The sequence below is a fragment of the Camelina sativa genome, chromosome 17 (assembly GCF_030686135.1).
Source record: "Camelina sativa cultivar CO46 ecotype springtype chromosome 17, ASM3068613v1".
NCBI classification, from domain to species: domain Eukaryota; kingdom Viridiplantae; phylum Streptophyta; class Magnoliopsida; order Brassicales; family Brassicaceae; genus Camelina; species Camelina sativa.
Genome location: NC_141896.1, coordinates 20,198,091 through 20,225,528, shown reverse-complemented (window position 1 = coordinate 20,225,528; position 27,438 = coordinate 20,198,091). Strand labels below are relative to the sequence as shown.

The 27,438-nt window shown below is 34.3% G+C and overlaps 1 long non-coding RNA gene and 1 pseudogene across 2 annotated transcripts; one reads left to right on the top strand and one right to left on the bottom strand.

The window, feature by feature from the left end:
• Positions 1 to 12,257: 12,257 nt before the first annotated feature.
• Positions 12,258 to 13,312, bottom strand: LOC147924087 (uncharacterized). The gene is made up of 3 exons (XR_015586267.1): positions 13,182 to 13,312; positions 12,901 to 12,975; positions 12,258 to 12,381 (listed from the first exon to the last, which is right to left on the bottom strand). It is a non-coding gene; the product is annotated as an uncharacterized LOC147924087 (long non-coding RNA).
• Positions 13,313 to 16,014: 2,702 nt separating this feature from the next.
• On the top strand, positions 16,015 to 16,836 carry LOC104759524 (nifU-like protein 3, chloroplastic; annotated as a pseudogene). Its single transcript, XR_015586265.1, has 3 exons — positions 16,015 to 16,129; positions 16,213 to 16,511; positions 16,613 to 16,836. The product of XR_015586265.1 is annotated as a nifU-like protein 3, chloroplastic (transcript).
• Positions 16,837 to 27,438: the final 10,602 nt, after the last annotated feature.

Sequence of the window (27,438 nt, the reverse complement as noted above, 5' to 3'; positions counted from 1 at the left end):
GTACGCAAATTCATAGAACTGCTACATTTAAGAAATCCAACTAATCGACTTGGAGCGTTCTGATGCTTCAAAAGACACTACATGTGATCGGAGTCCGACGATCTTTTGATACTTAGAAAACGTAAAAGATCAAAATGTAGGTAAAGACAGATAAGAGGATGGAAACCATCGAAGAAGAGTAACAAAGTACGTCGTTTCTTTGGCGTGTGTAAGGTTCGAACTTAGGGTTCTCGATCATGTACGAGGGCATTGCTGTCAATTTCACGTGTGAAGAGAGGAAACGAATTAACGGGAGATTAATAGATAGTGTCTTAGTGATGAAGAGTTATGTGTTTGTGTTTATCGAAATTATCCTTGAAATATACTAATTTTTTGTATTGATGGGCTGTGACACGATTCAAGATTTGTCGCGTCATTGTGATTTACGTGGAAACTAAAAGGCGCTCGTAATTTGAAACATCCTTTTGGTGGTGCCCGGCAATTCATATTTAGTAATTAGTACAGGATACATATCTTGCTTACTTGATAAATTACATTGTATAACATGTTATGCTAAGATATAAGTATAACTTAATTTATTATTCGAGATCGAGAACCATAGTTTGGCAAGGCATCGATCACGCCCGAGCATTGGTAGTGTGGTACAGAAGAATTTTCGACACGTCATCATTATCAACACAATCGGATATATCCTCGATTTTATTGAACATAGAGGAAAATAATTAACTGGACTTTGGTAAATATTATAGTTTCTTTATGGCATGCAATTTTATTCCTAGGTCTATCATGTATGCCCGTGATGGCGTGAGCTAGCAATTATTCCACGTAAAGGTCAAAGTGAGATTAGTTATTTATTTGCATCATCACTGTCACTTTACGAATAAAATGTATTTGGTTCGATCGTACCTTTTGATAATAATTTTCTTATTAGTTTGAATAACACGATTCTTTATATTTTTAACCTACGTAACTTTTAAATAACATATGATCAAAACATTAATTTGTTGGGAAAGTTCAATTACTTGATTCATGAAAGAAAAAAAATCAGAGGAAAAGATACAATTATCTTCTGTATCTACTATCAGGGAAAATAAATCAGAGGAAAAGAGAAACCTCACATCTCCAAAGCCATAAAATCGACATGGGTTTTGTTTTTTTTGGACAAACAAAATCCACATGGATTTTTTTCTTAACTGCAACACTCCATATTTAAAGTGTATACAATACGTTGAATTTCATAGAGTCTAACTCCTAATTATACATTACACCGTTATAAACATTTAAAGTTTGACTCAATACTTACTAGACCACATTACAAATTCGTAAGTTTTTAGATAGAGTGGTGTGTGAAATATGGTGTGTGAAATATTACTAGATTCTGTCAACAAAGTTATTGTATCTTTTGTAAGAACTCTGAGTGGTCCTCGGTAAGGTTACCAAGAGTGAAAGATACAAGGGAAAAAGAAAAAAAAAATATATATATATATATATAGATATATATATATATATATAGAAAAATGTAAAAGAAAAGCATAATTATTGTCTCTGACTCTCTGTTCTAGCAGCAACTACCTTGGCTTTGGCAAGATTCCAAAAACGAAAATTTCACCAAAAAGGAAATAAAAGCTTGCTAGCCACGCCTCTATCTCTCTTTTAAGGTAAGAGAAGATATATGGTAGAGAGACTCCACAACAATTTTTGGTTTCTTGGTGTTGTTATCTGCAATAGTGTCTCGGCTTCTCTCCAAGCTCTCTCTCCTCGATTTTATTGAACATAGAGGAAAAAAAATTAACTGGACTTTGGTAAATATTATAGTTTCTTTATCCATGCAAATTTATTTATAGGTCTATCATGTATGTCGACGTGTCGTGATGACGTGAGCTAGCAATTATTCCACGTAAAGGTCAAAGTGAGATTAGTTTTTTTTTTTTTTTTTTTTTTTTGACCTCTGAGATTAGTTATTTATTACTATCACTTTACGAATAAAATGTATTTAGTTCGATGTTTATCGTACCTTTTGATAATATTTTTCCTATTAGTTTTAATAACGCGATTCTCTATATTTTTAATAACCTATATAACTTTTAAATAACATATGATCAAACCATTAATTTGTTGGGAAAGTTCAATTACTTGATTCATGAAAGATACAATTATCTTCTGTATCTACTATATACCGCTTTCTAGCGGGTTACCAAACAAACAAGAAAAACATTCCACCTCATCTCTCTTGCCATTAAATGCTAATCCAATATTCGACTAACAACATCATGATTTCTGGATTTAATAATTTAATATCATAATAAAAAATTTCCAATAATTGTTAGCTAAGAAAGGAGAGTTAAGAATAAACGTGCAATATATATTAGTTACCCTTGACCAATGCACGGTGACACATTGGTCATTAGATCAGAGCTATAGCATAAACTATCGTCTATGTTGGTTTATATGTTGATTTCGGCTGTCAGTAATTCTAAAGAGAAAAAGAATCATTTGGATGTTTGGAACTTGATCTATGTAGTAGACTGACTGATACTCTCTAACGATCGAAAAGGTTATTTTTCATCCCTAAAATCAGTCGATGCTTCAACGACTGAATACTCAATGTTAGTAAAAATTGTATTAGTTACCATAAATTTAGGATAACGCGCGAAATGTTTAACACTTGCCACGTTGCAGATGCATTAGCAGGTTGGTTGTATTTTAGTACTAGTGTAAATTTCAGTCCAATTTCCTTGTCATCACCTTAGTCTTCCGTATTATATATATTTCTAATCAAGTTATAGTTTTATGATTGACGTGGTAAGGCCATGTTTATAGAGGGATCACTTCACCTGATCTTGGGGTTTAAGAAAATAAAATTTAGTGAATAGTAGTCCTAAGATCAGATGAAATGATCTTAATTAAGATCAGTTCTCCATATGATCTTGTGCTGACGTGTCAGCTGCTAAAGGAAAGAAATGTTTATTTTTTTTTCATTTCATTCCAGTTTTAATTTTCATTTTTCTTCTTCTCTCTGTCCGGACACGCGATTTCGCGGTTTCATGAGAGAATTATTTCCGTCATCGTCTTCTCCTCTGTCCGGCGATTGAAACACCGGGGCGACCGTCTCCTAGTCGTCTCCTCGTCTCCTCGTCTCGTCGTCTACTCCGGAGCCACCGATTATCGTCGTCTCCTCTATCTCGCGAAGTCTAGACATCTCCTCTGCGTCGCGAAGCTGAAGATCTCGTCGTCTTCTCTGTCTCCTCTGTGTCGTCGGCTAGGTAATCTCCTCTGTCTCGTCGTCTTCTCTGTTTCATTTGGTTTTAGGGTTTCGAATTTGGGGAAAGTTTGATTTTGGGTTTCGATTGGTTTTAGGGTTTCGAATTTGGGGGAAAATTGATTTAGAGTTTCGATTAAAATTGATTTAGGGTTTTGATTTGGGGGATAATTGATTTTCCCCCAAATTAAAATTGATTTAGGGTTTCGATTCGATTTAGGGTTTCGAATTTGGGGGAAAATTGATTTAGGGTTTCGATTAGATTTAGGGTTTCGAATTTGGGGGAAAATTGATTTAGGGTTTCGATTAGGTTTTGTTTTAGGGTTTCGAATTTGGGGGTAAACTGAGTAATAAGGGTTTCGAATTTGGGGAAAAATTGATTTAGGGTTTAGGGCGTTTGATTATAGCGTTTGTTTTATTGATCTTATTGCCTTTGATTATAGTGTTTGTTGTATTGTTACTAATCATGAATGGATTTTGGTTTGTTTATGAGGCATGTAGGTGAGGTTTAGCAGGGCGATTTAAATTGGACCACCACAAACAACATTCATCTAAAGTAAAAGGTTAGTACCACTCACTAAAAGGAAAGTTAATGTAATTGCTTGAAAATTAAAGTTTGTTTGGTTGTAGTCTATACTTATTTTCATTGTCTTGGTTGAAAAGTATTGTTATTGGTTGAAAAGTTGAAAAGTATTATGCGGTGGTGTTATTTTCATTGTCTTGGTTGAAAAGTATTTGTTATTTTCATTGTCTTGGTTGAAAAGTTATTGTGATGGTGATTGCGAGAGTGTATGTTGGTTGTTTCGTTGTGATAGTACAAAGTTATTGTGATGGTGATTGCGAGAGTGTATGTTGGTTGTTTCATTGTGATAGTACAAAGTTATTGTGATGGTGATTGCGAGAGTGTATGTTAGTTGTTTCATTGTGATAGTACAAAGTCATTACTTCTCTAAAACACTAAATGTCTATGTTGTGATGGTCTATGTTGGTTGTTATTATCTGAAACACTAAATGTCTTTTATTTACTGCTGATGTGACTGAAGTAGGTATAAATGGTTATTTAGAATTAAAATTCTCCAACAACACCAAACTTTTAATTTAATGATCTTCTCTATATTAACCAATCTCTAAATCATCTTCTTTCGTAAATCATCTTTTTCTTAAGACATAGCTACTTCTCTTCCTCATCTTGTTTCGTAAATCATCTTTTTTCTTAAGACATAGCTACTTCTCTTCCTCATCTTGTTTCATAAATCATCTTTTTTCTTAAGACATAGCTACTTCTCTTCCTCATCTTGTTTCGTAAATCATCTTCTTTCGTAAGACATTGCTACTTCTCCTCCCCGCCTTATTCCGTTTTCATTCACTACTTCTGTTTTAAAAATTTTTTCCTATGGAATCAAATAATAATCCTAATAGTCAGTTTCAATCCTACTTTAGTCTTCTAAACTTCCCCTACGACAGCTTTGCTCCAAATGTAAACCTTGGATCCCCTCAAATCCCTTCTTTTTGCTCGCAAACCAGTCCACAGCCGAGTCAACCTCCTACTCAAACTGAAGAGACAGCAGAACAACGTAGGGAGAGAAGGATATGGTCCGCAAAAGATGACTTAGTGTTAATAAGCGCCTGGTCAAACACATCGAAGGATGGGATTGTTGGGAACGATCAACCGTCTGGATCCTTCTGGAAGCGCATTGGTAATTACTATGCAACAAGCGATCATGTCCTTGGTGGTGGTGAACCAAGGCTCCGTGATCATTGTAGACAACGGTGGCAAAAAATCAGCAGGGAGGTCAGTAAGTTCTGTGGAGCATACGCAGAGGCAAAGGCTGAGAAAGCTAGTGGCATGAATGATGTGGATATTCTGCAGAATGCTCACCAACTATACACGAAGCTGTACAAGAAGAAGTTTAGTTTGGAGTACGCTTGGAATGTGCTTCGCTATGAACAGAAATGGATTAATAATGAGCCTATGAACCCCACTCCAAAGACAACCACCTCTTCCAAAAGAAAAGCGGATGAAGATGTACCATCGTCAGGGTCTGTTGTGGGTGAGCAGGAGAGCAGGCCTGCTGGAATAAAGGCAATGAAAAAGGCGAGGAACAAAGGTAAAGAGAAGGCTGCACCATCCACAGATTTTAGTCAAATGTGGGAAATTAAAAAGAAGGATTTAGAGGGCATGAAGGAACTTCAAAAGATGTCCATTCTTGACACTCTCATTGCCAAGAAAGAAACGCTAGATGAAGATGAAAAAGCTCTAAAAAAAAAGCTAATGGCTGAACTGTTTTAGCTTTAGGGTTTATGCTTGTTTAATTTTAGTTTTATATGATGTTTTTAATGAATCGGCTTATATTTATTTGATGTTTATGTATTTCCAGAAACTTTAATGAATATTTTTAATGAATGTTTTCAGAAATTTTAGTTTCATATGATGTTTTTAATGAATCGGGTTATATATGTTTATGTATTTTCAGAAACTTTAATGAATGTCGAATGTTTGGTTTGTTTTGGTTTCAGGTTGTGGAAGACATGTTCTCTGACTATGACGAGGGAATAAACAGCCCCTTAAACTATAGTTCCGATACAGAAGATGAGGCTGAGACTGCTTACTATGAACCGCAACCATTAAACCGTGAAGCTGGTCCATTACCTAGTCTGTCGAACCGTGAAGCTGGTCCATTACCTAGTCTGTCGAACCGTGAAGCTCAACCCAAGGACGAAGTGATCCAACTCAAGGAGCAAGTAATCCAACTCAACGACCAAATGATACAGCTCAAGGTTCTTGTGATCCAGCTGACGGACAAAGTGAACCAGCTGACGGACCGAGTGATCCAGCTGACGGACATAGTGAACCAGGTCAAGTAAATTATTGTCTTGAAAAGATGTTTGGTTGTTTCTTTTGGTGTTGCAACCCGTGATGTTGGCTGTTTGCGAATTATGAACCCGTGATGTTGGTTGTTGTTGTTTTTTTTTTGCGAATTATGAACCCGTGAAGTTGGTTGTTGTTGTTTTTTATTGCGAATTATGAACCCGTGTGTTTAGTTTGGAATTTGCCATTGATCAGTCTATATATATGAGACATTTGTTTCTCCCAACAAAACAAACATTTGTTTCTCTAAACAAAGCACAAACATTTCCTTCTCTCACCAAACTCAAATATTTCTTTCATTCATCAAGCAGAAATTTCCTTCTCACCCAAAACAAATATTTCTTTTCCTAAAAAACTATCACTTCTCACCACTACTCACAAATATTTCTTTTCCTAAAAAACAATCACTTCTCTTTCTTTCCTTCATTGCTATGGCATCTTCTTCCAACAAATTTCACTACCATTATGACCCAAATAATGATAGTTTAAACCAATACTTTCAAGAGCAATTTAATAACCAATTTGAAGCTGTTGAAGAAGCTATTCCGGTGGAAAGGAAACCACGTGAATATATTGATAGAAAACGAGAAGAAGGGCATGAACGTTTGTGGAACGATTATTTTTCTGATAATCCGACTTACAATGCTCACCACTTCCAGCGACGGTTTCGAATGAACAAGCCGCTGTTCTTGCGTATTGTGAATCGTCTCAGTGAAGAAGTTCCATATTTTAAGCCAAAAAAGGATGCAACCTTCCGGAATGGTCTATCACCCCTACAACAATGTACTGCTGCAATTCGACTTTTAGCGTATGGGACTGCGACGGACTCGGTTGACGAATACATACGTCTTGCTGCTTGTACTGCTCGTAAATGTTTGGAACATTTTATCGTCGGGATAGTTGACTTGTTTGGCACTGAATACCTACGCCGACCAACAGCAGAGGATCTTCAAAGGCTACTATTTTATGGAGAACAGAGGGGTTTTCCCGGGATGGTTGGTAGCATTGACTGTATGCACTGGCAGTGGAAAAATTGCCCAACCGCTTGGAAAGGAATGTATTCAAGAGGCACCGATAAGCCAACAATTGTTTTGGAGGCAGTAGCTTCACAAGATCTCTGGATATGGCACGCATTTTTTGGAGCTCCGGGTACTTGTAACGATTTAAATGTCCTTGATCAATCACCAGTATTTAATGACATTATTTACGGTCGAGCTCCCGAAGTTTCGTACTATGTCAACGGAAATGAGTATAATTTGGCTTACTATCTGACGGATGGTATTTACCCAGAGTGGGCGACATTTGTTAAATCCATCCCACAACCACAACATCTGAAACATCGTTTATTTGCACAAAAACAAGAAGGTGCACGAAAAGATGTTGAGCGTGCATTTGGAGTCTTGCAATCTAGGTTCGCCATGATTAAAAATCCAACTCTTTTATGGTCCAAGGGTAAAATTGCATATATAATGAGAGCATGTCTCATAATGCATAATATGATTGTCGAAGATGAACGAGATTCATACACACTCTATGATGAACAAGAATTCCAACAAGAAGATAGAATTGGAACTACTCCGGATCTTACCTTTTCAGTAACTATGTCTTCAAATCTTGAAGGTTTAGGTGATGGTCATACATTAATTCGTGATAAACAAGCACATCGCAAATTAAAGGAGGATTTGATTGAGAATATTTGGAATAAATTTGGTCATTTGTATTAATTAAATAAAATGTTTGTTTTCTTTAAATAATTAAGTAATAATGTTTTTTTTTTAATTTTAATAAAAGTTGTATAAGTTTTCAATTAAAATGTTATTTTATAAATTTTAATAATTGTAATATGTTTAATAAGAAAATTAATAAACATTATATTAAATAGTTTTAAACATACTTAAATTATATATTAAACATTAATCTTTGTATTTATTCAATATTTTTAAATTTCTATAAGAATATTATATTATTAAATCTTAAGATCTTATACCTGTTCTCCCTATAACTACCTTCTTAACAAAAGATCTTAAGACCTGATCTTACAATATTTTTACATTATTTCTCATCTAAGATCACCCCCACATCTTCTTCCACAAACATAAATAAAAGACTCCTAAATTTTTTTGTTTTCATTTAGTACATAATTTGAATCAAATTTGAGCTCCGACAACTATTTTATTTAGGATTAGTTTTTGTTTTATGTGAACCCATATATATACGTGATTAGTACAGTATATAGTTGGGTTCGTTTGCCTGTGAATTTTCGAGGGAAGTGATATTTTCCGGTGAACTCGTTTCCGAAGAACAACTCATAGTCTTAAATATGATTTTTTTTTCTTTTCTTTTCTTTTCTTTACCAAAAAATAGCTGTCGGAAGACATATACTGTAGTAATTAGTTGACAGTGTAAGTTTTTAAGACTACTTACGTATCCTATCTGTAAAGACTATCAGATAGGTAATTTAGTTGACAGTGTAAGATAGGATACTTTGGCACTGCCAACTTAAAGACTATCTGATAATTTTTACTTACGTAGGTATATTCCTAGAATTTGCAAGTTGGCTCTGTATTTGTAAGACCTCTTAGTTTCTCGTTCACTTTTTAAGATAAGTAAATTTCTTGATGTCGACTCATCCATATCAAGTTATATCTTAATATTTGTAAGTGAAGAAGTCTAAGCTAAGTCATCTACATACTAATTAACCAAAAAAAGTTAAGAGTATATACATTAACTACATACAAAATTTCACAATATACATTCCATAGAAATTTCAAACAATATAAACATTCCATCAAAAAATTTGAGTATCTGCAGAAGAGATTTGAACAGAAACCTAATTTAATTTTAGATAACGACATATTTTGATGATGCCTAGTGGCTAGTGTCCTAACGAGATTTAATAGTTATCATTAAAAAAATTAGAACACATGAATCCACAATATCCTTAATTAGTATATACTGACACAGTGTAAGGAACACATCTATACGAGGAAACATTTTATTGGAATTATGGAGAGGGCAGACAGTAATAATTTTATGTATCTCCCCAACCATTTTTTTCAATACTCCGCGCGTGTCCATGTTATTCAATGTTTTAGAACTGCTTTGTTTATCTCATTTAAATTTTTGAAGTTCTATGCAAACAACAATTTAGTTCACCTTTGTAGCTATCCTTCATATTTTGAAGTGTTTTATTATCGGCAAAAATTATAAAATTAAAGTTATCAACGTGAAAAAAAGCCAAAAAGAAATAACAAAACTAACTGAGTAACATATTTGTATGTCGATTAGTTCAAGTACCCCAATCGGTTCTCGAGTAATATATAAACCAAACCGATGTTCATGAATCTAAAGAAGAAGGGATCATTCGGTTATATGCTGCTACCCGAGACCAAACTGAACCATCCAATTTTGTTCCGTTTGGTTCGGTTCCTTTCGATTCAACGTAACTTTTGCGACTAGGACGCAGTAACTTTAATATATATTCATCAATTGGTAATTTAATTCAACTATAAAATGATACATATACAGTGTAACCGACCTTTACATGAACCGATATACTCGCATAACGAGAGCAAGTAATAGGCAAAACAATAAAACAAATGATCTCTTTAAACTCCAAACCTCTGTCTCTAGCTATCATTTCCTTTCTCTTCATACCTTTCACTCTCTACTTAAAGTCCAGTCTTTTTCATCTCCCTCTCCCTATTTCTTGCAGAGATCGTCATCATCTGATCACCCAAGGCCAAAAAAATATTTAATATTTGTAAGAGCTTCATGATCGTGACTTGGGGTAGAAGTAATTGCTCTCATGTGATAAAAATACCATAAATTATTTAATTTCTTCTAGCGTTCTTCTTCAGTGAAGAACTTATTGGGTTGGCGTGGAGTTTTTTTTTATAATATATATACCCTAAACCACAAGCAAAATAACACACCGAACTCTCACACTTCTTTAACGTACGCATCTCCTCTTACACGCTTCTCTTAGTTCATCCTCCTCTTTCACGGTTCTCTTCTTTCACCATGTCTTCTTCTTCTTCCTCTGCTCTCAAGGCTGCTGCAAAAGCTTTGGACAGAATCCGCGTTATGAATTCTGTCCGGCCAGAGTTCGTTGGCTTGTTTAAAAGAACAGTTGACGACATAGTATCTAATAATCGCTTCAGCAAAGACGAGTGCGTTGTCCTTCAACTAGCACGTGGGGTGGCTAAAGCTATGGGTCTTGGAGAAGATGCCGTGCAAGTGAAGCGTCTCCACAACGACAGGATATCCTACGAGATTTTGCACTCAGTAAAGACACCGATGCCTCCACCGCCGAAAAAAGGGATGCCCACGGATCCTCCGGTGACCACGACCACATGCTTCATAAATTCATAATCAATGATAAAAGTGCATTCGTCGAAACCCTCTACAAGAATATCGACGAAGATGGCACCAACATGGGCGGGGAGAATTTCGTAAAGCAGTTCCGACGTCCTCCAACCCCATCTGAAGACAACGAGGACGACTAAGCTCGTATGTTTTATCTCCCTAAATTATCCTATGCTTAAGTAGTCATCTTTAGTAATTGTCTTGTCCCTAATTTGCTTTAGACTCTGTGTTTGCTTGTCTCTCCCTATAATTTATGTTCATGTTGTAATGGGCTTTGACTTTTTAGATCTTTATCAAGTTTTCGTATTAAATATTTATAATAATTTCAAAAATGAAAAGACCAAAGCATCATCTCAGAACCTCCCATAACCGAAAATTGACGTAACTAAAAGATTTATGGATGATTTTTATACCGGTTCTGTAAGTTATACCAGTTATCACACAAGGCCCATTTTGGTCGATAGTAACGGCCCAATTGAAACCATTGATAGACAAGTAGAGAAATCGTTCGTCAGTTGTGCGTTGTTTATCATTTCAAAACTCGATGTTCTGAAATTTTGGCGAGATTATATATCTTAGTAAGTATAGATTTCCCAAAAAAATTCCTTAGAAACTACAACTACGAGGGCTTCTCTTATTATTGTTACCTTTTTTCATACGGGAATTCAAATTTCAACTCCGCTTAGATTCTTTTTAGGGAATATGCACTAGATACCACAAAAAACAAACTTAATTAAGAAACTACCATAGGGCCCACAAGTCATTTTCTCTTCTCATATACAATTACTTTTATACCCATTACATATATTACATGCTATTTTTAAAAATATCATGTCATTTTTGTTTTTTGAATGAAATTATATATTGGTTTAGGTTCACAAATGAAATGATTAGGGTTTAAATTTTACAATTAGAACAAAATTATATGTCGGTTTAAGTTCACAAATGAGATGGTTAGGATTTAGATTTTACAATTAGAACAAAATTATATGTCGGTTTGGGTTCACAAATAAGATGGTTAGGGTTTAGATTTTACAATTAGAACAAAATTATATGTCAGTTTGGATACACAAATAAGGTTAGGGTTCAGATTTTACAATTAGAACGAAACTATATGTCGGTTTGGGTTCACAAATGAGATGGTTAGGGTTTCGATTTTACAATTATAACGAAATTATATGTCGGTTTGGGTTCACAAATGAGATGGTTAAGGTTTAGATTTTACAATAAAAACGAAATTAGATCGTTAGGGTTTAGAATTTACAATTAAAACGAGACTATTTGTTGGTTTGGGTTTACGATTAAACGTTTTTTAGTTTAATATAACATGTAAATTATAAATAATACATGCTATTTTTAAAAATCACACCAAATTTTTCACTTTTTCTATCTAACAATAAAACAAAAAAGGGTGATTGTGTCTTTTTACTCCATAAACATGTGGGCCCTATAGTATTTACCTATAAAAAAAGATTGTTGTGGTAGTTTCTTATGTTCATATTTGTGCTATCTACTAATATTACCCTTCTTTTTAGTCGTTGGATACTACGAAATTTGTTGGGGTTTAGCGGTCGGTTTGAATTGTTAGAATCTGAATTTTATTAGTATACCGGCACTAAAAATGGAACCACTCTCCCGGTTCACTGGGGGACATTTTCGCAAGGCTATATCATTGATTCTGCTTATAATTGGACCAACTTAAACCGATAATAAAACCAAGTAACTGATATCCAACTGGTAAAGAAAACTAACAGCCAACCGAACCAAAAGCAAATTCATATACCGAGACAAAGTTTGAATTTCATTGGGTTCATTCATCATCATAATGATATCACAATCTCTATTATAGTAAAAGAGAAGTACAACCTTTCAACCGAAAATGCCCCTACGCCAATAACAGAAAAATAAAGAGATCAAGGTTAAAAATGACTTAACAATTTCTTGGGTCGGGTCAAAATTAAAAAATAACCCGAAATACATAACTCGGATAATTAGAGCCTCATTACTCGGTTTTGAATGGATTTTGGGTATTAACAATATTAAATGACCCAATACTAATGGACTCCTTATCACGTTAAAACCGAAAATAAATACTTCCCCAAATTTAGCTCATTATCACGCTAACACAGCCGATAATTATTCTGATATCCTACTCAATCTCATCAATTAATTTTGCCAATATCAAAATCCTAACAAAAAAAGAATATCTTACTAAACTGTTTCTTTATACACCTACTACATTTCCTAAACAATATACAAACAATATATACAAAATATTCCTACTCGATTTTGCTTAATTATCGGCTAACATAGAATATTCCCAGACTAAAAAATACCTACTTTAGGATACGTCAAGCAATCTCTATAAATTAGATGGCTAGAAGCAAAGGTGCAATCATCATACCTGCAAATCTTTTCTCTTATCACTACTATCAACTTTTCTGCAATGGCTGCTGTCGTCGATACTACCACAAATTTACTGTCAATCAAATCATTCAAAACAAGTTGGAGAATACAATTCAAAATCATTCACTCTTGGAAGCAGAATACAGTCTTCTCTGGAGATACCATAGAAATGGTTTTAGCAGATATTTCTGTAAGCTTACTAAACTCTTTATTGTTTTCTATTCACTTATAGTTTATTGTATTCTAGGATAAATGCAGAAAAGTGTAGAATTCTAATACCTTCATTTGTTTAAATAGGGTACCATCATCCATCCTACAATTAAAAAACCACATTTCGGAAAGTTCTAGAGGCTGATTATCCCTGGACAATGGGTAATCATTGACACTTTCTCATTGACTAAATCAGTGGGGAAATACAGGGTTACAAACCATGTTTATCGCATGTCTCCATTCTCCTCACAAACCAGTCGAAGCTGATACATAAACATTCATTATATTCAATTAGTTCCCAGTTATCAAACACTAACTATATCAATTCAAATCTAAAAGGAAATATGCCATCTTATATAATCTTAAATTTATGTTACACTGCAGTATTTAAAAAGTTATCACAATACAATAATGGCCAATGTTGTAAGTAAAAAAAATGAATTAGGAACTCATCTTTCTATTTCTCGCTCAAAAAAACATGGAATCTGAGGTAAGAAACTGGTGTTGATGAAAATACATGTCACTTGATACCCTGAAGCATTCTGTAAAACAAGTAAAGCAATTAGTTTAGCCTCTTACAAATAAAACTAATTTTCCCAACCTCATTCTATACATATAGAAGATTAAGAATCTAAAAGTTAAGCAATTCCGAATGATAGAGAACTTACCAAGCCAATCGAATTGATTACCACTTCGGTCTTATACCCATGGTTGAAAACCGAATCCGCCAATTATCGGATTTATCTACCCCAACATAGACATCTTGGATTCGATTCGACTTGGTGGGACTCCTTTCATTTCCCGATTTCCTTAAAAACAGCGCGAAACAGGTTCTTGATTTTAGATGGCGTCAAGTTGATTAGAAGGTATGATTGAAGAATGAAATAGCGCTAATTATAATCTGGAAATAAGATCAATCGCATGGAAGACGATTGACCACAACAATTGCATTTGTTTCACTCACGAAGAAGATAAGTCAAAAGGACAACCTGAAAGTCGTTTATTTTTTTACAAGAAAAGGGTCAACGAAGCCCAACTACTTAATTTTCAGAAAACACTTCCAAGCCCAATATTTTATACATACACACTTATACAGATAACCCAACTATATTTACTTAGAAGTTATAATACATTTTTAATTACATAAATTAAACTCATAAATTAAAAATATATATTTACACTATGTTCATGTATATGAGGTGTACAAGAATAAATACATATTACTATATCTCTACTGACTATATTATTAATCTGTGCATAATATTTTTAATTTTATTAAGTTTATTATTTTTATAATAATTCCGTCACCTCTTAAGTTTATTAAATTTTTTGATTGTATTAAAATTTCGTATTATTTGATATTTACGTTTTTTTCTTCATTTTTCATTGTATATAAACTTACAATAATCATCTCTATATTAGTATTATTCCAAAGTCTACAAAACTATGGTCAAATTTAGTCGAGAACAAAATTTGTATTCATTATAGAAATCTCATAACAGCGGTACAAGACAGATAGAAACACAAATAATATAATTACATGATTATATAACACTATAATAATATGCGAATTTTCCCCCGCGCTGTAGCGCGGGTCCGATCCTAGTCTTGGTTAAAATGTGAAGATAAAAGATTTACATACAACATTTTCATCGACTTAAGTATGAAGATATATATATATATAGGTGTAAAACTGTAAATAAATGTAGTTGGCTCAGAATTTATTGTTTACTATTTATTCAGTCAACAAAGTTATTATATTATATCCTCTTTATATATCTATATATATAAAGTGCACACCTCAGCATTTCCCTCAGTTTAATAAGGTTAATTTTTGGACACAGCCCATTAAGTAATTCCCTCCGTTTAATAAGCCCAAATTTTTGCCACAACCCACTAAACAATTCTCTTCTTCTTTGTTTCATATATCTTAAAAAGCTCAATCAATTACTAATAATTGTTTTATATGCCGTCGAAGTAAACCCCTTAAATGTTTAGAACCCCGCCGTCCGCCGTTGTGCGATCTAAAGGGTCTCTCCGTCAAAATAAAATTAATGCTCGCGAATCCTCTACACCTTTTCACTGTCTTCTCTGGCTTCCATCTCCATCATAACATCTTCCTCTAAAACGGTGATTCAAGTCTTTCAATGCCGTCTCTTTCAATTGAAGTCCCACTACTTTTTATTCAATTTGTGTAAGTGTAAGTTCTATATAATGTCATCTTCTCCAATTTCATGCCTCTAATAATTTCCTTTCTCTCTGAAATTTCTCCTTACTAACATGGATTTCATTGTCCTGTCTTTCGCAAATCTCAAATCTGGCCGCCAACACCAACAGATCGTTGGGAGAAACCACTGCTTTTGATCAGGTCAACGAGTCTTTCGGTATCTTTCCAAAAGAGTTTTTCAGGTTTCTCTTGCCAACACCAATACAGATCTTCCAGGTTTGTATATGTATTTACTCTTTCAATATTTTCCTGTTTCAATATTTTGTCCATCTCTGAAAGTTTAAGTTTCATAATCGATCGCTCATAAGTTGCCTTCCTTTTAAAAATTTTAAACCAAATTCTCCAAATTAAAGGAACACCTACATTAGTTCTACATTATTTTAAGGGGGTGCGTCTTAAATTTTTCTATTAGATGTAAATTTTTGGTGTCGTTATTTTAATCTATAGCCTTATGGTTTCGCCTACATGCCTGTTTTCACATAAGATGTCATGGGCCAAGTACAGGGGCCAAGTATGTTGCAGCAAAGCATATGGAAATGGAATGACACAAACCTTGGAGAGGATGTTAGTCCATCTATGTCTTGAAAGGTCTGTCCCTCACCGACTTACATCTCTTTGATTCACTTCTTAATATGGTTCTTATAGTAACCCTCTTTATTGCTTTCAGCACATGTATTCTATTATGAAAGTGGGGAGAAAGTGCGCCTAAGTGCATTTGACGATCATGCGACCTCTTTTAGCGAGAAAGAGGGTGGGGCTTTCATATTGTTAGCTTTGAGAAAACGAACAGGTAATGGATGCTTGAAATCTGTTATTCTGATTTGCAAAAACCAGACCAATCTCTCTTAGAACTGTTGTTGTGATTTGGTTTAGTGTTTGGTCATGTGACCTGCGTCATGCCGTTAGCGGAAGAGAATGAGGAGAGAGTGCTAGACGAAGTAAGGCCGTCACTAATGGCTGACAGAGGAAACGTGGCGCTGCACGAGATCGACGGGCTTGTGGTGGTTTTAAAGCTACAAGGAGCTTGTGGCTCGTGTCCTAGCTCATCAATGACGTTGAAGATGGGAATCGAGAGTCGGCTACGAGACAAGATTCCAGAGATCATGTCCGTTGAGCAGTTTCTTGAATCTGAGACAGGAGGGTTAGAGCTGAACGATGAGAACATCGAAAAGGTTTGTTTTTTTAAAAAAACGTTTTAGTTGTTTTTAATTTAGCGTCTTGTGTTTTGTAATCGATCTGAATGGGCCCTTTTTGGGTTTGTTGTTCAATTAAGGTTCTCTCTGAGTTAAGGCCGTACCTGGAGGTGGGGGGCTTGAGTTGGTTGAGATTGATGGTTACGTGGTTAAGGTTCGGCTCACTGGACCAACTGCTGGAGTTATGACTGTTTGTGTCACCTGTTAATATTTAACTTATTACGTTTTTCATTTGTCTGTTAGTTACTTGGTTTAACAAACTCACATATGAAAAACATATTTAAAAACATCATTGTTTGACAAATTTTGTTATTTTATTTTCCTTTCTTTATTCTTGAAGTTTTGGGCTCGCATACCACTTTTCTACAATTTATAATTTGACTCAACTATTACAAGCTTGAAAAAAGGACTCCTTAATTACTGAGTAAGAAGAATTAAAGGTTAAGCATTTTCATCAATAACTAATTTTCCCTTATCGTATACGATTTCGATTTATCTATATTCTAAATTATTGTTAACTAAATCTCAAGGGCTCTACAAAATGTGGAATATTGATGCTCGCAAGATAGGAACGCTTTGGCCAATGCATCTATATGGATTATGGTATATATGTTTAACTGAAGGTAAGATAAATATACTTTAAAAATCGTGGAGTTTGATATTTTTTTAAGAAGGATCACTTATATATTGAAGGAAAAAATTGACTATTGTCGTTTTTGAATTATTTTGTCTGATCGCATAGTAGGATGAGCAAGGAGAAAATAAAATGTACATCATAACATGGCTGATGGCTCTATAGTTGCATGTACCTATCATCTATTTTCTATTATTTATATATGTTTCTCTATTTGAATTATTGTGATTTGGAATCTTAAACGATAATTACCAATCTTTGTTTCACACCCCAAATTGTGGACTACTTTTGTTATATGAGTGAAGGCTAAGATGAAAACATAATTATTCGCTCATCCGGAACAGCGGTACGCTGGGTTATGTTTTCGATTACGCACATGTTACCCTTTGATATCTACCCTTCAGCCTAGAAGATTACTATCAAGCTTATGTTATATCTTTGAGTGATTTAGAAAAAAAATTTGGCTTCCGACGATTGATATTGCAATGTTTCATGTTTGTTATCAAGAAGTCGTTATATAGAGTCAATGTACAAAAACTACAGTCCTACTATAGTACATTGGCAGAAGTCCAACCAACTATCATCTGCACCCTCAATGACATGAAGAATAAATGTGTGCACTCCTACTACTACAAAAAAATGATCAAGTTTGTCTTTTTCTTTTAGCTTAAGGAAAAACAATAAGGTTAACCAATGTTATCATTCTCTTAAAATTTCTAAAATTCAAAATAAAATTTTTCGTTTTTCTCCATCATAAACATTACATAGGGTCCAAAATAAACTAAACAAGAGAACAATGGAACATAACTGAAAGTATAGCAAGAATACAAACGATTGGGAAAATAAAATTAAAGTCCACCACTTACCATGACAACAAAACCAGAACATTCAAGATCAACATATATTGAATAAACTTCTCACAAACCATCCCTAAAAAAGGTCTAAAAGTATTACGACCACCATGAGATAGACATATGCAAAAAGGTCTTTAGCTTCAATGACACCTAGATCATAAAAATAGTCGGCTTCAAAATACAGAGCTACTAAAAAATCGAAAGAAACAACAACTGCAACGAAAAAAAAACAAACACTTACAGAGGATCAGGGAAACCCCACTAAGATTCAATTAACGTTACTCGCCAACAATGGACAAAACCATCACCAAACAGTAAAAAAATGTAAGAGATGGACACACATTTAGTTGAAGGAAAAGATGCTGAAATTCGAGTACCACATTTGGTTCAAGTTAGACCAAAATTGAATGACTTACTAAAACGGCCACAAAAAAATACACCCTACAAAATTAAAATAAAAAAACATCATAGAGGCGACAATTTAATTTGAACAACACAAAATTCATATCCACTTGAAACCCACTTCATGGGGCCAACCAAAACTAAAATTTAGAACTACGAACTCAAAAACAATGGGTACATTAATTAGGAAATGAAAGGAACAAAACAATTTTAAAAAAGAACAGATTTGCAAATCAATTAACACATACCTGAAACGAAAACATCAGGATAGAACCAATAACCCCATACGGATGCGAAGCGAAGAGGAAAAACACCCAAAGACACCAAAAAAAAAAATGTGCATCAATGAAAGAGATAAAAGCAGAAGGATTACAAGCATCAAGAAATAGTTTCAAAACTCATATTGTCCTGTAGATCCCAAAAACAACTGTTACTATACAAACTTAGCTTCTAATTCTATATTTTTTGAAAAGAAAGAAAGATCATGATAATTTAAATTTAATAAATATCTTAAAAATTACTTTATTATACTAACTGAAAAAGATATAGGAAAAAATTAAACCAACAAAAGAGCAAAGGAAAACATACGCAGAACATAACCAGACGCAAAGAGGAAAAATACATAATCAAAAACAAATTAACAAAACAAACGAAAAAACACTCTCATCTAACTCCCGCGCGTAGCGCGGATACAATACTAATATATATATATTCATTTTTTGTCGTCAAAGTTATTATATATCCTTTGTCACTGGTCCCTTTTGAAGTCTTGATCCATAGTAAATGTCCCCAAAAAAAAAACGTTAAATATGTAAAAACCATTACTATACGTCTATACCCCATATGTAAGTTTTTAAGATGTTGAAGCCGTAAATTTTGAATGAAACCTTCATTCTTCATCATGGCTCTGGATTCTCTAATTACACATTTCTAAAACTTATTGCTCTTAACCGCTAAACAAAGATTCATCAGCAGCATGTCACGATTTGATATTCCAACTGTGCGCAACATAGAGGTTTTATTAATATCCACGTCATTGCAACACAGAGGACACCATTTTGACCGAGACATAGAACACGCACATATATATATACACACACATATATATATATATATAATAAGTATGATGGGGTTGAATATTTTCAAGACAATCCTCATGTGTTATACTAAAAAACACACCAAAAAAGGAAAGATTTTTAAAAGAGTATAACATTAGATAGAGTCATAAAGAGTCTCCAAAGAGAAAGCTCACATCTCCAAAGCCATAAAATCCACATGGATTATTTCTTAACTGCAACACTCCAAATTTAAACTGTATACGTTGAATTTTATGTTTCGTATTCGATGATTTCGTAGAGTCTAATTAACTCCTAATTATACATTACAGTACCGTTGAAAACATTTAAAGTTTGACTCAATACTTACTAGACCACATTACACATACCGACATACGTAAATTTTTAGATAGATCGTGGTGTGTGAAATATGGTTGGCTCAGAATTTATGGTTTATTATTATGTACTTGTAGATTCTGTCAACAATTTTTTGTATCTTACGTAAGAACTCTGAGTGGTCCTCGGTAATGGGGTTACCAAGACTGAAAGATACAAGGGAAAAAGGGAAAAAAAAAATATCTGTATATAATAGCAAATCCACTTTTTTGTGTTAATTTTTAATCCAACGGATAAGATTAATTTCACTTTTAATCCAACGGTTTAAATTGATTAATCGTGTTTTTTCGTTGCACCCCCATCTTTCAAAAATCACACCTCTTAATTTTTGCATTTCTTTGTTGTACCTCCTGGTTTCAAAAATCACATCCATTAATTTTTACACCTTTTTATTTAACACGTCTATGTATTACACCTCTTTGTTGTACCTCCATATTTCACATCTATTAATTTTTACACATTTACATTTCACACTTCTATATCTTACACCTCTTTGTTTCGTTCCACTTTTAATCCAACAGTTTAAATTTATTAATCGTGTCTTTTCATCGCACCCCCATCTTTCAAAAATCACACCTCTTAATTTTTGCATCTCTTTGTTGTACCTCCTGGTTTCAAAAATCACATCCATTTATTTTTACACATTTTTATTCAATACCTCTATGTATTACACCTCTTTGTTATACCTCCGTGTTTCATATCTATTAATTTTTACACCTTTACATTTCACACCTCTATATCTTACACCTTTTTGTTTATTATATATAAACATTTCTTGACTACATAAACAAGTTTCAAAAATTTGTTTTCTGAATACTAAATAAACCAAAGAATTGTTATATTGAAGTCTTTCTTAACTAACAAATATCAATCTTTAATTCAAGGTAATTTTATATATTTTCACTGTGAATGACCTGTTAGTGTTTCTTATATATGAGTGTACGTCGCTTTTTAATTTGTTAAGTTGTGAAAGAGTATATTATTCAAGCATACGTTCTATTACAAAACACATACGGACATGTGGATTAATCTGTTCATGCATTGCAGGACAATATACCCATAAGTTCAAAACCAATAGAGAGGCATGATGACATGCAATGATGCTAGAGTTAAGAATAAGCCAAATTGTTTTAACAAACATGGTATAATTTTTTTTTTTCCTTCCAATAATTTTATTACCAAACAGAGTTTAAATCAGAGTTTACAATCTGTCTTAGAAAAGATGGACAAGAATAATAAGCTCCCATAGAGAGGGATGTGAGATTGCATTTTTTGCTAGAAGATCAGCACAAGCATTGCTTTCCCGATGACGAAAAGAGAAACTCATAGATGTAAAGTTTTGTTTCCAATCGCGGATGGTATCCAAGAATCTTCTTAGTCTTGGGTTGTGTCCATGGTCATTGAGGAGTCGTATAACATTGATGTTATCCCCTTCAAATATTATCGAACGGTATCCCAAACCCCAACATGATTGTATTGCCCATACTAAAGCCGAACATTCCGCTTCTTCTATAGTAGGTCTTCCTTGAAATTTGCCCATAGCACAGTGGAGCACCTGACCATTAGAATTGCCCATACTAAAGCCGAACATTCCGCTTCTTCTATAGTAGGTCTTCCTTGAAATTTGCCCATAGCACAGTGGAGCACCTGACCATTAGAATCTCTGATTATCCATCCTAAGCCAGAGTCTCTATCACCTTCATGATGTGAAGCATCATAGTTACACTTTACCCAGCCTGGTCGGGGTCTTGTCTATCCGGAGCGTCGTGGTCTGGCACTTATATTAACTGGCTTATTGGTTGTGGTTTCAGTGTGTGTAAGCCAATTTGTTGTATCCACAATTGCTTGGTTGAGGAGTGTACTTCCAGCAGTTAGCTTCTTGTTAAAAACAAGATCATTACGGCCTTTCCAAAAAGGTTGACATCTAAATGTTGCATCTATGGACTTATCCTTATAGAGTGCAATAAAAGACAATAGCTTTTCCTCAATTGGTTTGGTTGAATCACAAAGTTGTGAAGTTGGATAACCAGCCGTTCGCCAGACTTGAGTTGCGTATGGACATGAGAACAACAAATGGTCTGTTGTTTCCAGTATAGAACAACACCTAGCACAATATGGGTTCACCTTGATGTTTCGTTTTAGTAGATTTTCTCCCACTCCAATAGCCCTTGAAGCTACTCGCCACAAGAAGTGTTTTAGCTTTGGTGTAATCTGCAACTGCCATATTCCATTGGCCAGTACTGGTGAAGTTGATAATGGTGGTTGTGGTGTCTCTGTTTCTAATCTTGAATGCATCGCCAACCAATAACCTGATTTAACTGTATAGTTTCCGTCTTGAGTGTGACTCCACAAATACGTATCAGGTGCCGGTGTTGAAGGTAGAAAGAGCTTATAAATCAGATGTCTATCTTCGGGAAGTATCAGCTCTTGAATTTTTTCTTCATTCCACTGTTGAGTCATCGGGTTGATAATGTCAGAAACTAGTAAAGTAGAATTAGACATTTCTCGCACCCGTGGAGGTCGAGCAGGTAACGTTGGCAACCATGGTTCAGATGCAAGACTCGTAGAAGAGCCATCACCAATGCTTTTTTGTATTCCCTTTTCTAAGAGTTCTCGACCAAACAGCAGTGAACTCCAACCATAGGAGGCTTTGTTTCTCTTTTTCGCCGTGAAAAAACTTTCATCTCTGAAATATCTCGCTTTGAGGAGTCTGAATAATAGGCAATGTGGTCTATTTATTAGCTTCCATGCTTGATTTGCTAATAGAGCTTGGTTGAACATATGTAAATCCCGAAATCCTAAACCTCCATTTCTTTTAGACACAACCATCTTCTTCCAAGCTACCCAAGAAACTTTACGTTTATCTTTTGTAGTTCCCCACCAAAAACGTGCCAGCATGCTATCTATTTCTGAACATATCTCCATTGGAAGTTGAAAGCAATTCATGGAGAACACAGGCATTGCATACCCTACTGCTTTAATGAGGGTTTCTTTACCCGCTGCAGACAAGAATTTGGTGTGCCAGCCCTCTGTCCTTTGTTGAACCTTATCCTGGATATACTTAAACATCTCTATCTTCCTCCCATTAAATTGTTCAGGGAGACCAAGATATTTACCTCCACCCGCCGTAGTAGGTATATGGAGAATGTGTTGTACTCGGTCTCTAGTATGTTGATAGACATGCGTACCAAAAGTGATTGCCGATTTCTCGAGATTTATCATTTGACCAGACGCTTGCTCATAAACCTTGAATATCTTTAGAAGGTTTGAACTGTTTTTAGCATCAGCTTTGAGGAAAAATAAGGAGTCATCAGAAAATAATAGATGTGACACTACTGGACCCGGTGTACTAATGTGAATTCCTTGAATCTTTTTCTCCTTAATAGCTTGTGTGATCAAGGAGCTTAGAACATCCGCACACAAAATATATAGGTAAGGAGATAGGGGATCCCCTTGTCGTATTCCACGTGAAGTAGTGAATCAACCATATGGACTCCCATTAATAAGCACAGAGAAAGAGACAGAGCGTACACATGCCATGATCCATGTAATCCAACGACTGTCAAAACCTTTTTTGATTAACACTGCTTCTAAGAAATCCCAGCTGATACAGTCATATGCCTTGCTAATGTCTGTCTTAACAGCCATATAAGAATTTGCGCATCGTTTCCTGACCCGTAGCGAATGCATTATCTCGTGTGCAATCAATACATTGTCTGTAATTTGACGTCCTGGTATAAAAGCTGCCTGGTGCTCGGAGACCACTGATGAGAGAATTTTCTTGAGTCTCATTACCAATATCTTGGAGATGATCTTATAAAGGACATTGCATAGGCTGATAGGCCTGAAATCCTTCATAGTTTTAGGATTTGTCCCCTTTGGGATCAAACACAGGTTTGGGGGGGGTTAGCTTTGCTTTGGAAGAAGACTGTTTCTGTAACTATCTATGAACAAGACGCACATCTCATTGAATGTAAGATTGCTAATAAAGATGTGTGTTTCTATTTCTCGTGTGTTTATGGCAATCCTGTTCGTAAGTTAACCCCCCCCCCACCCCCCCCCCCTCTGCCGCCACATCACGTACTCTGCCGCCACATCACGTACCACATCATCTGGATTCTTTGTCTCGATCAGAAAAAGTAAGTCCAGGGAATAAGTTGCCTTGATTCCCAGAAGGCGTCGAACTGCCAGGTTCCCTTTCAATCCTCGGCAGTTCCAAAAGGCTGTATTCATGGCGGCTCCGGTGGCTTCTGGCCCACATGGTATAATTTTATATAAGTTCTATTATTGACTTATTTAAACTTATTTAATTTTTTAAACAAACATAGTATAAATGTAAAAGTCTCAACCTTTCCGTTCATGTTTATGTGAAACATCGCCTCCTTCTACTAAACCAAGGGATGTGTCTTTCAATCGTAACCTTTTGTTCATTTCACATTCATTTCTTATGTGAAGCATCGCCTCTTTCTATCTCATTTCTCACCACCTTTAAGTATGCTTCTTCATATTGATTTATATACCTAAACATAAACAACCGTGAAACAAAAGGCGGTGTTGTTCCCTCTTTTGAAAGATTTAGTTTTTCGTGAAAACTTTTGTCACAACCACGTCTAGACTGTCTTCTCACTAGCGACACACAGTCGGTTATGGTTGCGATTCTTTACTCTCACAAGGTACTCCCCTGCACAGTTTTGATTTAATTCCGTCTTGTCTGGTAGCATCTCAAAATTTCGTTATTCCTCCAATTTTCTCTGTTCCTCCTGAGAAATTTCATATTTCTCACCTTTAGTTATCGTTGATTCATAAATTAGGAACGTTATGTAACCACATGATAATTAAATATCAAACCATGTGGATTGTAAATATCGCCTGTAAATTTTTCATATGAAAAATTATATTATAATGTAGAAAGTCTTTTTTCTTTGAACGTAAAAACATGAGAATTGGGTTGTAACGGATTGTTCATAGTAAAAGTGTTCATTCATTATGATGTGAGATTAATCTACTGACTCACCATCTCGCATATCGTATCTTTCATTTGATTTCCTTCTGCAACAGTAAGTAACGAGAAACAGAAAGTTTGAATTTTGTTATCCCTTTTGTTTTTACTTAAGTTCTCTGTTTGTGTTATGTTGAGGGTTAGTAATTTACTCCTGATTATAGAAGTTGAAAAGGTATGATAGCTTATTAGAAGGAGGGGAACAAAAAACGTGAAATCAATATACCGGAAGTGGGCAAAGTTATTGTGTCATGATGGAGACATTAAATTTTTGAATTTTTTTTTTTTTTTTATATACATAACGCTAGGAAGTTCTGTTTTGAATGAATTTCACTCTTTATAATAGATAGAAACACAATTTGCTAACAGACTGGAATTCTGTTTCACGTTGATCACACCGTAAGTTGATGTTCCTCTCGCCACTGTTGCCTATTCTGATCGCTGGGTTTACAAAGGCCAACTTTCTTAATCAATAGCCTAAAAGGCATTTGATCTTCATTCTGAACCCCTCTGAGCCTGCATCATATCAGAACGTTGGTTAGTATTTTTACTGAATTAAAAAACAAGCATATCTTTCATGCCCATTGTTACGTCTGCTATTTTGTTTAGAGTGTAATTCTTATGTTTCCAATTCTTTTAGTCACCATATGTCCATTAAAATCTATCGCTGTTTTGACAAGCTATTGACATTACTATTATTATTATTATTATTTTTAAGAAAGATGTCTTAAGCATAATCAATTATGACGAGGTGAAGTGACGATAAGAAAGAAAATGCCAAATTTTAACAAGCATGGTAAATTTGGTTATTTTTAACTGTATTATAGTTTACAACATTGTAACAAATATTATTTTAATTGTGAAGGAAGAGCATTTGAATGTACATGTTTCAGGTTACAACCAATATAATATAAAACAAGTTTTTTAGAACATACAAACGGCGATGAGAAGGAATAAAGACAAGATGCTGAGGGATTGATAATTCAAGGAGGGGTACGAGAATGTTGTTTTAGTTTTCCGTTACATCATCTCAACGAATGGTCTGGCTACATGTAGATATGTTACATCATCGTCACAACATCAGAGTAACAACTACATCGATCGTGTAATTTTATGGTTTAGTTTTGGTCCACTTCAGATGGTTTATAGCCTATGGGGAAAGTGTGGAATCATTTTATTCTAATCAAAGGTGCTGATTATTCATGATCTTAGTATTTTTTGTTTGTTTAAAATCTTATACCAATAAACAAAATGCCTCTTCATTTTCAAAAGATGTCATTCTCCATTTAACCATACTAAAGATTTCTTCATCTTCAATGCTTGTGAGTTATTCCTCATATACGTCATGCTTCGATATATATCTTTAGTTAGGGTGTAGCCACCATCGCCCCACGGCTTCAAATCTCATAGCAGATAAGTCATTTTTCTCCGACTTTGTTGTTTACACACGTTCCTACTTTCTTCTTAGGCTAATAAATTGCCTCTTTGATTCAAAAGTTGTTATTCTCCATTTGTCATACCAAAGGATATTTTATCTTCAACCGGTTGAAAATCTTCATTTACATCATTCTTTCTTTATACATACTTAGTTGAGGTGTAGCCCCCACTCCTCTATTCACCATTGCCCCTCGGCTTCAAATTGTAGGTTAGACATTTTATCCGATTGTGTTTGTCACACAAGCTCCTACTTATTATGTTTATAGATTTATGGGTTTAGTGAGCAATCAATCACAGATTTGCTGAGCAATCAATCACATATTTGCTAAATGTCAGGAAAGATTGAGAAGTAGACATGTAATATGGCTTAATATTTCAAACGAAAGTAATAATAAATGTAAACCAATTTATTTGTATACTATATAGTTCAAATGTAAGAAAAATGATAAACTAGACGGGAAAAAAATTGTAACTAAATTCATTTTAAAGTATACTATTTTTTGTTCACACAGTCGAATAATTTTTTAAAAATCATTAGTGGAAGTGAGATTTTATATGTGATAAAAAAATAATGAGAGAACGTAGATCAAAGTATGTAAACTTTTAAAATAACTTCTTTTTTCTCTGTGGTAGTAGAATAGATTGTACGAAACTTTCAGCAAAAACTTTTTTTTTTTTTTTCGACAAAACATTACTCAAACACAACTTTTTTTCTTGGAAACATTAATCCGCAGGGTAATATATACTCTGATCCCGTAAACGTGATTACTAAAAATTTATATTTGGACACACAATGGAAACTATAATTCTAATTTGAAAATTAATAACAAATAACCTGAACAAGAATAAATTATTTAGAAATATTATGATCTTAATAGTAAATAATATTTAAGTTTGTACTTTTAAAATCATTTAAGATACATATATATAAGGATATATGATATATAAAGGAAAAAAGAGGGACCAAGTTTGCAATACTAATTACAGATTTATATTCTTATATCCAGCAATAAATTAGAATAATAGCAAATTAATAATGTTATTTCACTTAAAATTTTAATTTCCACTTTTATATATAATAGCAAAGGGTCAGTTTAAATCTAACGGATGAGATTATTTTTGTTATCAC